This window comes from Lissotriton vulgaris, chromosome 11, assembly GCF_964263255.1.
Source record: "Lissotriton vulgaris chromosome 11, aLisVul1.2, whole genome shotgun sequence".
NCBI classification, from domain to species: Eukaryota; Metazoa; Chordata; class Amphibia; order Caudata; family Salamandridae; genus Lissotriton; species Lissotriton vulgaris.
In genome coordinates, this window is record NC_141699.1 from 866,810,310 (window position 1) to 866,822,434 (window position 12,125).

At 48.9% G+C, this 12,125-nt stretch overlaps 1 protein-coding gene and 1 pseudogene across 2 annotated transcripts in view; both read right to left on the reverse strand.

Annotated features, from left to right (window-relative positions):
* SEPTIN2 (septin 2) overlaps nt 1-12,125 on the reverse strand; it is a 1,039,523-nt gene that overhangs the window by 891,310 nt on the left and 136,088 nt on the right. The gene's annotated exons all lie outside the window — the stretch shown is intronic.
* Nucleotides 8,177-9,234, reverse strand: LOC147683617 (proline-rich protein 11-like; annotated as a pseudogene).

A 12,125-nucleotide genomic window follows, 5' to 3' on the forward strand; every position in this document is an offset into this window, starting at 1 on the left:
TCTAAATAAAGTGCATCGTGTAATAGCAGCCAGAGATCAAGAAGTGAATTGTTATCTATATCTCCATATTACTACAACACTGGCAAGAGAAAAGGGCAAAAATCCAATAAGGGGACCCAGAGATATTCATATGTAAAGTTTTAAGTAGGATGAAGCAAAGTGCTAATAATGATAGCCAAGTGTTGTGGTAGACTGGGACCTAGGGGCAATTTGAAGCTGTCCACGATGGAGCGTGGGTCAGATACACCAACCAGGTTCCTTTTTGTCAAAGATTTTACCTTCTCACTTTAGTCTTTTAAGTCCCAATCCACCATAGGGGTACACTTCTAAAGCAGCCAAGGGGAGGTGCTAAGAGACTCACATGGTGGCAAGCAGAGGCCAAACAGCAGGGTCCAGCCAAGGTTCAGTGCCACTGGTCTGCTGGGAAGTTTCAAGAAGGTTGTGAGGATTGTTGTGTCCCTGTAGCTTTAAACAGTCAACATTATAACCCTTGGAGTCCTTTTCTTTGTCTTGGGAAAGGGGATCAGGTCCACTCCCCCGGGGATCAGGTCCACTCCCCCAGGGATCTATTCAGGTCACAGAGAGCACGTTCAGTCCAGGAGTGCTCTTCGGTGGGCGTCCAGGAGTGCTCTGTACTGGGTGCCTGAGATGCCACATTTAAGCAAGGCACGAGCTAGTGGGTGGGAATGACTTCTGGGTACGCCCTAACCAATAGTGTAAAAGTTCCCGGGGACAATCCTACACACTTGGGACATTTGCAAGATGAGAAAAATCTTCAGCCACACTAAGCTTGGGCTTTAAAGCTGGATGTGTGTGTGTTAAGTGTACTAAAGTAATCATAGTGTCCACCCCATATAACACTGATATCCAGTTTGCTGTACTCACTGTACCCCAATAACCAACTGTCTGGTCGAACAAAGCAAGATTTGCAAGCGGCCAGATAGTCAGGAAATTAGATTTGTTTTAGAATCAGGTTCGCTCCCTGTATTATATGTAAACCCCAGCAGACCGGTCAAGCAGGATTTAACATTCAAGCAGGATGACACAAATGTCAAAAATGATGTTCACAGCTTCTCTCTGTATATTCATTCAGATTCAGATGGGTCATCGCTACCCATTCAGGTCAGCCTATTTTTTGCCCCGAGAGGGATTGCACACCTATTAGAATACTGATTACTGGCTAGCAGTAGTGATCACCCAGACTTTTTCCTTTTGTTTCACTGGTTTACGACTTTCTCGGGCTGTGGGCCTGCTAATCAGACCCACAGCCTAGCTGTTCTCTCTCTAAATTGATGCGTGTACCTTAGGTGCATTACCCAATTGGAACTGGGCCACCCTGTCTGACCCTGTAACTCAGGGCATCGGTGTACCCAGGGCCTACCAGGGGCTGAAGCATGTATTATGCCACCCCTGGATGGCCATCTAAATCTGACACAACTGGCTGCACGACAGCTGGGGCAACGTAGCGTACCCGCTCGTTGCTGTAGGTATAGTAGCCCTATATCTAACCGTACAATGGACACCCGAGTTCCTATCAGTCACTCCTATGGCAGGCCTTGACAATCCTGAAGGCAGAGTGCTTGGAATCGTGTGAATTGGGTTCTGGCCCGAGCCGAGCCCGGTTGCAGCTTGCGGAACCAAGACCCAATGGCTGTTCCATGATAACGCGTACCATATCGGTAACTTCGGTATCGCGTTATCAAGGCATGTCGAGTAAGGTGTCATACGAATCGGGATACTGCCCCCCTCACCAATTCTGGCGACGAGGTTAGCATTCCGCCCTTCTAGAGGGGCACGACATGTACGTAACTGTGAACCCCGGTTAAAGTTAACTGAAGCCTCAGCTCCACAAAATGGACGCTGCCACCACAGACACGAGTCTGACCTCCTGCTGCTGGGAGTCCTTCCAGCGAGGAGAGCTTGGACAAAGGGTTTCCTGTCAAGGGCGGTGTTCGCACCGTCCCAGACAGGGTTTGTGTATTCTGGGTAGGTAGGGCTTTGCGAGAAGGTGACTGCGGAGTGGCACCCCGGTGCTCACTACGCATCTGCCGGTCAGAACCAGTTCCAGGGGCGCCAGCCCCTGGCCTGGGGAAGTCCGGCAGGGGAGAGGGGTGTAACTACCCCCCTTCCTGGTCCCACCCTTAGGGCAGGACCTAGTCATGTACCCACCCCTTTCTTTAGGATAAAGGCCGGAGCGGGGACCCTTCCAAATTAGATGATCTTTGAATCAAGAACTACTTTCTACGAAAGGACATTCAAGACTCTTCTCAAGATTTCTCCCTTGTGACTAAGGAGTAGTCACCCTGCATCCGCAGGCACCATCTAAGAACTCTGCGGTTTGCTGCAAGTCCTTCCTCAGGAATCCGACGGCCCAGCTCGACGAGAAACGGCTTCCCTGGCACCTCTGACCTCTACCCACGTCATCAGCTCAGCTGTGATCTGCGGGTGCGACGAGACCTCGAGGGACCGGCCATCATCAAAACCTGCACGCTTTCTTAATCAGCACGACCATCGAAGTAATTCTCTGGTGAGTGCTCTGGGGTCAGAGAAGCCCCGACCCTGAGCAGCTCCAGCACCGAAGTGCAGTCTCCCAGCATCTCCACGATCTGCGTGGGGCCCTTCTGCTCGCTGCTCAGCACGTTGTCTGGACACTAGTCGCTGGCTTGTGCCCTTCTTTGACGACATCCGACAACCAACGCTGCTGGTCTGGTTGCTCCAGACTGGCCCTTGCTTCCATCTTTGAGAGAAGCATCGCGGACCCTCCTGGTCCACTCAAGACGCCATTTTAGGCCCACCACGTGGCCCTGAAATCTGCCAAGGCTTGTTGCCCAATCCTGGGCCCAGCGACGCCGACAGCATCAACCTTCGTGGGACAGCTCGCACCTCCATCCTGGTAGCCGACAACGCCTCCTGGTCCGTGAGACTGCAGAGCCTAGCGTCACCCACTCACCTAGTCGAGGTGACGGCCAACCGGTGCCTTCCTGGTACCCTCTGACTACTGGCTAGTAGTACGAACTTGGTCCCCTCTGCTTTCAGGTATCAACGATCTCTGATCCAGGCTTGGATCTCTACAAACTATTCAGCACTGGTCGCCGGCCAGCAACTCCTTTTCTTCCGGCTCCTGGCTCGTCAGCGAAGACCCCGACGCCTGTAAGACTTGTGCAGCCGCAGCCCTCGTGGCTAGGTAACTTCGGCATTTCGGTGCCTGCATAGCCTCCTTACTCTAGGGTCCCGAGTCCCTCGCTTCCGACTTGCCTTATCGGGTCCGCCCGAGACCACTAAACTTTCCGTGTCTTCGGACACTTGTTTTAATTGTGCACTTGAAGTATTTTCCTAAGAGTTTTGGTTTGTGCTTAGTACCCTGTCCTCATAAAGAGTCCAGGGCTGTTGTGATTCTTAATAAATATCCTGTTTATTTTCATAACACTTGTGTGGTGTCCTTTCACTTGGGGTTCAAGGGGTATGTGATGGTATAACAGCTGGCTTAACACGCCCTCTAGAGTTTAGCCCGAAGACTGCTCGTATCCACGCTACTAGGATAGCTGGTCTAAGGTTGACTTACAACCAATCACCATAAGGGTCGTTTGGACCGATGCATAGTGGTCGCTAGAATAGCGAACGCTGCATATCGGGCCAACTTCTCACAGTGGCAAGCAGAGGCCAAACAGCAGGGTCCAGCCAAGGTTCAGTGCCACTGGTCTGCTGGGAAGTTTCAAGAAGGTTGTGAGGATTGTTGTGTCCCTGTAGCTTTAAACAGTCAACATTATAACCCTTGGAGTCCTTTTCTTTGTCTTGGGAAAGGGGATCAGGTCCACTCCCCCAGGGATCTATTCAGGTCACAGAGAGCACGTTCAGTCCAGGAGTGCTCTTCGGTGGGCGTCCAGGAGTGCTCTGTACTGGGTGCCTGAGATGCCACATTTATGCAAGGCACGAGCTAGTGGGTGGGAATGACTCCTGGGTACGCCCTAACCAATAGTGTAAAAGTTCCCGGGGACAATCCTACACACTTGGGACATTTGCAAGATGAAAAAAATCTTCAGCCACACTAAGCTTGGGCTTTAAAGCTGGATGTGTGTGTGTTAAGTGTACTAAAGTAATCATAGTGTCCACCCCATATAACACTGATATCCAGTTTGCTGTACTCACTGTACCCCAATAACCAACTGTCTGGTCGAACAAAGCAAGATTTGCAAGCGGCCAGATAGTCAGGAAATTAGATTTGTTTTAGAATCAGGTTCGCTCCCTGTATTATATGTAAACCCCAGCAGACCGGTCAAGCAGGATTTAACATTCAAGCAGGATGACACAAATGTCAAAAATGATGTTCACAGCTTCTCTCTGTATATTCATTCAGATTCAGATGGGTCATCGCTACCCATTCAGGTCAGCCTATTTTTTGCCCTGAGAGGGATTGCACACCTATTAGAATACTGATTACTGGCTAGCAGTAGTAGGAGAGCAAATGCAAATGGGCCTCCAGAGGCTTTAGGTAAGGCAAGTTAACGTTCTAAAAGTACCTTTTCCTTAATATTTATCAAAAACTGGACTTCACCACTGAATTAAATTTTTAGTAACTTAAAATAGTGGTTTCATTACTTTCTAGCTGTTTCTTAGCTGAAATTAACATTATTAAATGTAATAATGTATCCCAGAGTATTCCAATGGAACAGCTAGGCTCGCAACAATGAAATGGTTTTAGGGGCTTTTTCACTGTAGGGAAATTTATTTATTTTTATTTCTTTATTTTTATTTTGAAAGTTTTATATAGTGCGAACAAGATCTTTGCAGATATCAGAGCGCTTTACAAAGAGAGGGTACATGATCATAGCCAAAAAAGGTAAGTCGGTAGAGCTAACAGTGCAAATAGGTGTAAGGCAATAAAACAAATAATACAAATAAGCAAAGACAATAAAACCAAGTAATACAAATAAGCAGAGAGGTCGAACAGGTAGAGGGGATCTGTGCAGATTCTTTCAGAGTCCGAAGTGGTAGTTCAGGTGTATTTAGCCATGAGGATAGCTTTTACTTCTTTCTTGAAACGAATAGTGGAGGAGATGAGCCTGATTTCAGGAGGGAGTGAGTTCCAGATTCTGGGTGCCATTCCTGAAATTTTTGCTTTAGTGCCCGTGCCATTATCTGGGTGAGTCCTGTTCCATTGTCCTTGTTCTCTCTGTCATAAATAGGAGTACCTCCTGGGCTTCTTTGCAAATTGACCTTTTTAAGATGTTTTCGAAGATCTAGTTGACCTTTGCTGGGTGATATTAAAATATGTGTGATGCGCTTTGGAGGTAATGTGGAGTTTTTTCTTAGGTTCACGTTTTGCAAATCGGACACACTCACTAGTGGATTTCGCCGCTTTTTGGGGGATCTCTTGTTTCTCAACATTTTCTTTTTTTTTTTTTAATTTTTTGAAAACCTTTATTGTGCATGAGAAAAAGGAACAAATACGGGCCTACAACCGTCAGGCCGGCCACGATACTTTGAAGCACAAGTGCAAGCAATGCGGTTCCCCAGCGGCATCAGGCGACATAGCAACAATTAATAGCAGTTACACTGAATGGAATCATGTCGCCGAGGAGAAGGAGCATTGAAGGTTAATTTTAAAGTTTTTACCGATCTAAATATAAATCAGTGAAGAATAGGATCAAGGAGAACTGAGTCCGTACATTAGCTTCACAACATGAGTAGGCAGCATCATTAAGAAAACAACAGTAGTGGTGAGCACCCCGTCAATATGGCAGTACAGTGTAAAACAACAGGAGCATCAGTCCGCATTTATGCACCACCCACAGCGCCACCCACTCCCTACTAACCCCTGTCGCAGACCCAGAACAGAAAACAGGACAAGAAAGCGCAGAAAGTTTAGAAAAATAAGGCCCATAGAAACTAAATAAGGAAAACTAAATCTCTCCCACCACCCTACACCAATGCGGAGGCTACGGCCTACCCCCCCCCCCCCCGGCAATGTGCCTGTCGCCCATTAAAGAACCCGAAATATAGACCAAGAAAAGAAAGAAAAGAAAAAGGAAACGGTAAGAAAAATAGAAGATGTTTAACACTTGAAATATAGGGAGGAAGAAAAGAACAAGCTATTCTACCACTCCCAAAAAAGAGAAGGAGACGGGGAGGAGCCCACACAATAACAGATCTCCCGGACTCCCAGCCATTTGCAACTCCCACACCGAGTGAGACAATAATATCGAAATGCATAGTACCAAAAGGGGAGCAGAATCAGGTACACCCAGGTCCCGAGTCAGTACATGAATTACCACCCCGTCTATAAAGATAGGCAACAGGATACGTACAGCTCCACCCCACGTACGAAGGTGCCAGGATAGACAACAGTAACAGAACAAATGTGGGGAGCCATAACTACAACACTCGCCAGAGAGGCGGCCCAGTCCGAGATCGCACCAAAGAGACCAACAAAAATTAGCACCCGGAGACCCCTAGCTCTAATCAGGTCGCGAGCGACCACTACACCATGATACCCGACAGAAGCCCGCCCCAGCTGGAACAAAGGAACAAGATGCCGCCTTAGGTAGCGCAGAGACAAAGAAGAGCAAAATGGACGCCACCCTCAACAAACAGTCCCCCTGTCCCAATGAACATATTTGACAAAGCAGTCAGGCACCAAAGAGAATGTGGCGGAGCCAATAGCTCACAATTCACCAGGATAGCCAATTATAGCGTCGACTGTGCCATAGACAAGGGTCGCAATGTCACGAAGGATGCCTTGAATGTAAGAGCAAAGCAGTAACTAGCAATGATAGAGACAGATGGGGGAAAACAACCTTCATTATGCGTGTGATCCATGCAGCCACTATATATAGCATTCTAAACCCAATCCCCGCCAGGCAAGAAAGCAATACAACAAGGAAACTGCCTAACCCTGGCCCGATCTCGGATGCCCCTCTGAACCCAGCCCTCGATGAATGCCAACCCCCTCCACAACAGAGAAACAAAATGGGCGCAAAGAAGAAGGGGGAAACTCGTAAATACAAAATGGTCGGTGCCAAATACCCAACAGTGCAGTGATCGCATCCAAAAGAGTCTCCAAGTTGTTATGATAGCACAAATACATCAGGGGAAAGAAGGGAGGCTTCAATGAGAGAGTCTTGAAGGGAGCCAGAAGTCGCCTAGCCTGCAGCCTCGTTGTCGATAGTGGAAGCGAATACAAAAAATCAGTCCCCGAATGTGGAAACAATGTAGCACAGGCAGAGTCGGTAAGCGGTCTTCTACAGTCGCCAGTCCAGTCGTCCCGGGTCTCTCCACCGCTGGAAGCGCTTGGCAACATAGTAGCAAACTCAGGCACCAGCAGGGGATAGTGCAATTGTTGCTGGGAGCAGTCCCTCCGCATCAGCTCCAAGTCGAAGGCTATGTCATCAAGTTTCTTGCTCAGCCTGTGGGAGCCATGAATCAGCGCTGATCGCAGTTCGCCAAGGGCAGACATGATATCGCCATAGGATAGGGTAGGCTGCGGTCCGCCCGTGCCTGGGACAGAAATGGGTATAGTCAGAGCAGACCCCGGCCCGGCCATGGTGCCGCAGGCACAGGGCGAGGGTGGGCAGTCTCCTCCATTCCGTGAGTCAACGGTTACATCCACAGCGCCCCCAAGCCGGTCACAAGAACATGGGGGGGTGCGACAGGAGCCAGCAGTTGCCCCGTTTCCCATTGCAGCCAGCTATAGCTCAACGTCGCCAGCGAGGGGCCCCCGCCGGCCTGAACAGGCAATCAGGGCGAACGGGCGGTCCACCGAGTCCGGGCAAGTCCCACAATGGAGTCTAGGCAGCCCTCACCCAGCACGTAACAAAGGAGCCGGTCGTTCAGTGTCTTCCACCCACCAGGCGCAAGGTAGTCGCGGTACACAGCACTCCACGGCAAGCAGTGCGCCGCGGTCCGCGATCGAGAAAGAAGCAGCTCCACACAGAATGTGGGTGTCCTGCAGGCAGGCCGGCCGTCTCCGCTCCGTCGAGGTCCGGCATCCGGCGGTGATTCACACCGGGGTCATGGCGTTGGGGCGGGCAACGGTCTATCTTCGCATTCCGACCGAGCTGAGGTGTCGGAGGGACATGGGTGAAGTCAGCGCGCAGTCCCCAATCGAACAGCCGGTGAATGGAGCAGGATATCAGGCAGGATAGTAACATGGGGCTCAAGGGCTGGCGGAGCCGGGAGCTTACACGTCTGCTCCGGTCGCCATCTTGGCTCCTCCTCGTTTCTCAACATTTTCAGTGGTCTTCTTGAGTTTAACATTCAGCAGATCTTTCCGAGTTACGTGAACAGGCCCGTCTTTCTTCAAAGGATCCTTTAGTACTTTGGAGTTTCCTACTTTCTTCATAATCACTACTGGCTTTGACACTAAGAAGGTGGGAGGTGGCAGCGGAGGAGGAGGTGGTGGTGGTGGCGGAGGAGGAGGTGGTGGCAGCAGTGGTGGAGGCCAAGAAGGTGGTAAAACTCTCAGTGGGACAGAAGATGGCACTTCAGGCTGTAAAAGGTTGCTAGGATAGCTGGGAAGTTAGCATCCAAAACAGAAAAATTGGGACATCTTTGCCAAGAAGAACGTTCTAAAGAACGGAGAGATCCACCATTCGTTATTGCTTCTTGCAAACGTGAGAGTTCAGTTTCCAGCTTTTGCACTTGGTTCTTAACGGCAGTCAGCTCTCGAAGGTAGATGCGGGAAGGAAACAGAATATCTTTCACTATGTCAAACCCCAATCTCAGCTGTCTCCCGCAGCACCAGAACACGGAGAGCATCGCCACCACGAGCAGCTTCATAGCGTTTCTTATGCTGGTAAGAGCAATCTTCTTTGCTGTTAAGGATGCATTCTTTACTGAATGCACTGTGACATTTACAGCGTCCTTCACTACTTTTCTTACGCTCAAAAACGTGAAACTGCATGATTGAAAAAGAGCAGTGTTTCTTAGATTGGGAAAAGAAAAACTCCGGATGGAGAGCATCGTATGTTTTACACTTGAAACGGCAAGTTTGGCGCTTGAAAGCATTCTACTTTGGCACGGAGGGCTTCCTTGGGTCACCACGGGATTGCTTTGAGATTTGGAAATGTGGTAAACTCTTGTGGCAACATTCCTCTTCCTTTGCGTTTGTAGTCTTGTTCTGCATTTCACTGCTCGGCGTGCTTGTTTAAACTTTACCATTATTAGTTCCGGTGTTCGAATGTAATATAAGGAAGGTCTCGGTTTTCTTCCCTCTATCACTCCCGTGCATGTTAAGAATTCAAAAAGCCCATCTTAAATGTTTAACATTTAATTCCTACATGTCCTACTTTTAAATATCATGCACCTTGCCTTATAAGCAATAAGGCCTATAAAAGGGGTGACTCATATACTTAATAGGAAGGTTTGGACCTGTCAAAGGGGTATTTTGACAGGCTTGCAGTTAAAAACGGCAAAACCCAAGCTACAAATGGTACACCTTCAGTCATGTTTGCACTGTCACAATAGTGTGCTCATGATGGCCGGGAGCAGTCCGAACGTTGCCGCTCTGCCCACGCGCTGTTAATTCCCCGCCTGTGAGGGAGAATTAATCAGTGGGCGGAGTTCGGATGGCTCCCGGCAGTCATTAGCACACGCCTACTGTGACTCATGACGGCCGGGAGCCATCTTGGGTACCTGGGCACCACGCCCAGCCCTGCCCCCCCCCCCTCGCACCGCAGCGTAATTTTCCGCGCAGCGAAGGGGTTAATCTGTTTTATTGACAAACGCTTTCCTCATGTGTTTTGATATGTGCTGCAACTGGTACAGAAGTCATTATTTATTATCATTAGCCCACCCCTAGCCCCGCTCACTTGCCACACCTCTATTTTAACGCGTACCTGCACTTATTTTTTCCCATTTAAAGCACTAGTTTTGGAGATGTTGTTTTGTTCATACGTTCCGTCTACAAATGTAGTCACCCCCTCCCATGCCCTCCCCCTCCAGCTTCCTTGAATACCATCATTACAAGTCAATATATGCTCATCACTTTTTAACAGGGCAGTAATAGCGTGGGACCAAGCATATGGGAAGCTCGTCCTGGGGTTAAGATCTTCAATTTGACTCTGAATCGCATTGGTAAGGCTGGGTACCCTGGAGGGCCTGCGTAATTGCCACGCAGGCCTTGAGGGCATCTTCTGCCTTACCATTGCTCCTAGTCCTGCTTATATGTTCCTCTTCAGCCCCAGCTCATTCAAGCAAATCTTTCTTCCAGGCCTCCTGAGTCGGGGCTGCACACTCAACCAGTATATTGCTTTACGCCTTTTCACCACTGTAAGTCCTAATATGATGTAGCCGGGCTGATTTTCGATTTTGAATTGTGGGGAAGTAGTCCCGGGAAACATTTATTAATCTTGCGAGGGACTGCCCCTCCTGTCACACGATTAAGTTGGGCCAATATCTCGAGCCAGTAGGCGACTATCCTTGGGCAATACCAAACTATATGTAAGAAATCCACCACCTCGACTCTACAGCAAGGGCAGCTCTGATCTCTGGTTGAGTAGATGGAGTTTAGTCTCTTAGGGGAGAGATAGGTCATGTGGACAATCTTATAGTGGATTTTGTTGGAACGTGGCATAGACCGACACCCTGCACACTCCAGTGGGGACCTTGGACCTGTCTCTGGGAAAGATGGGTTTGTCTTTCACTAGCTACCAAGTGTCCTCTATTACGTAACAAGTTCAATTGCCTGTCTGCGTGCAGTGCCTGATATAAAAGTGTGTACCTCTCACCATTCACTGAAGCGCCACTAGGGGTGCATGGGTTCAGGAGCTTCCAGGAATTTCAGCCAGATTTGACACGCCATAGCCGCAATTTTGGCATACAGTAGGAACTGACCGGATTAGAGAGCGAACGTTTCCATAGCTTCCTGTAGGGTGATCAATCTTCCTTCCAGGTAGAGGTCAGACATCATGCACCTTCCAGTCTACCAGCGATCAACCTTCATCAGTTGTGCAATCTGAACAAAGGGTGCACAATCCAGATATCAAGGTCTGGGGGGTGTGGCGCTTGTTTTATTACTCGATGTACTGTTTTTTTCCATATAATGAATCAGATGCAGTAAGTCTGAGGGCAGTTTACCCCTCTCCACATCAGCAGTGTTCCAAGCTGATGGCAGTCATATATGCCTTCCAGCAAGTCTCACTTCCGGTCTAACCAGTGGATCGCATGTTGCAGGTTGGCTGCTAGATAGTATAATTCTAGGTCTGGTTCTTCCTTTTCACCTTTGTCCCTTTTCCTCCTGAGGTTACCCAGGTCAATCCTACTTCTCCCACTGTTCCAGAGGAATTCCACCATCAAGGAATGCAGCTCCTGAAACACTGCCTGAGGTACGTCATACATTGCACCCTACAGTACAAGTAGACATCTAAGCAACACCACCATTTTTAAGGAGCAGTATTTTCTCCATCATGGAAAACTTTCAATTGTTCCAGAATTGAATTAAGGGGCGTAGATTATTGATCACTGGTCCCAGATTGAGATTATAAAACTGCTGTGTGTCATACATGATCCGGATACCCAGATACTTAAAGTCGGTCTTCCAAAGCAAGCCTGCATCCGACAGCTGGTCTGGTGGTAGGCCTTTCAGCTATACAAGAAGGAACAGAACCAACCTGGACGTGTTGCCCTGCAGTCCCAAGAATTCTCTCATGACGTTAAGAGGTGCCGGGCCAGATGTGTCGGGGCTACAGAGATAAATCGTGGAGTCATCAGCATATAGAAAAACTATATGTTCCGTCCTTCCAACCTGTATGGTCCAGCCACACAGTCTGCCTGAGCCTACAAGCCAGGAGCTCCATCATGATTGTGAATATCAAACAGTTTAACACAGTCAATGAAGTGGCGACCCTGCCCCATTACCAGATATAGTCCCGGTGCACAGATAACATGAGCAAGCTGACAAAGGTTTCAGAGCGTGTTCTTTTGAGGAAACAAAAACCGACTGATCCATACCGATCAGGCATGGGAGATATGAGAGCAGCCTTGCCGCCAGTACATGACTAAATAGTTTTTGATCCACATTCAGCATGGAGACTCCGCGACAAAAGCTGGGATTCAGGGAGTCTCGGCCCGGCTTCAGGATCACCTCTATGAGAGCCTGTCTCATAGAGGCCAGGAGTCCCCATTTTTCC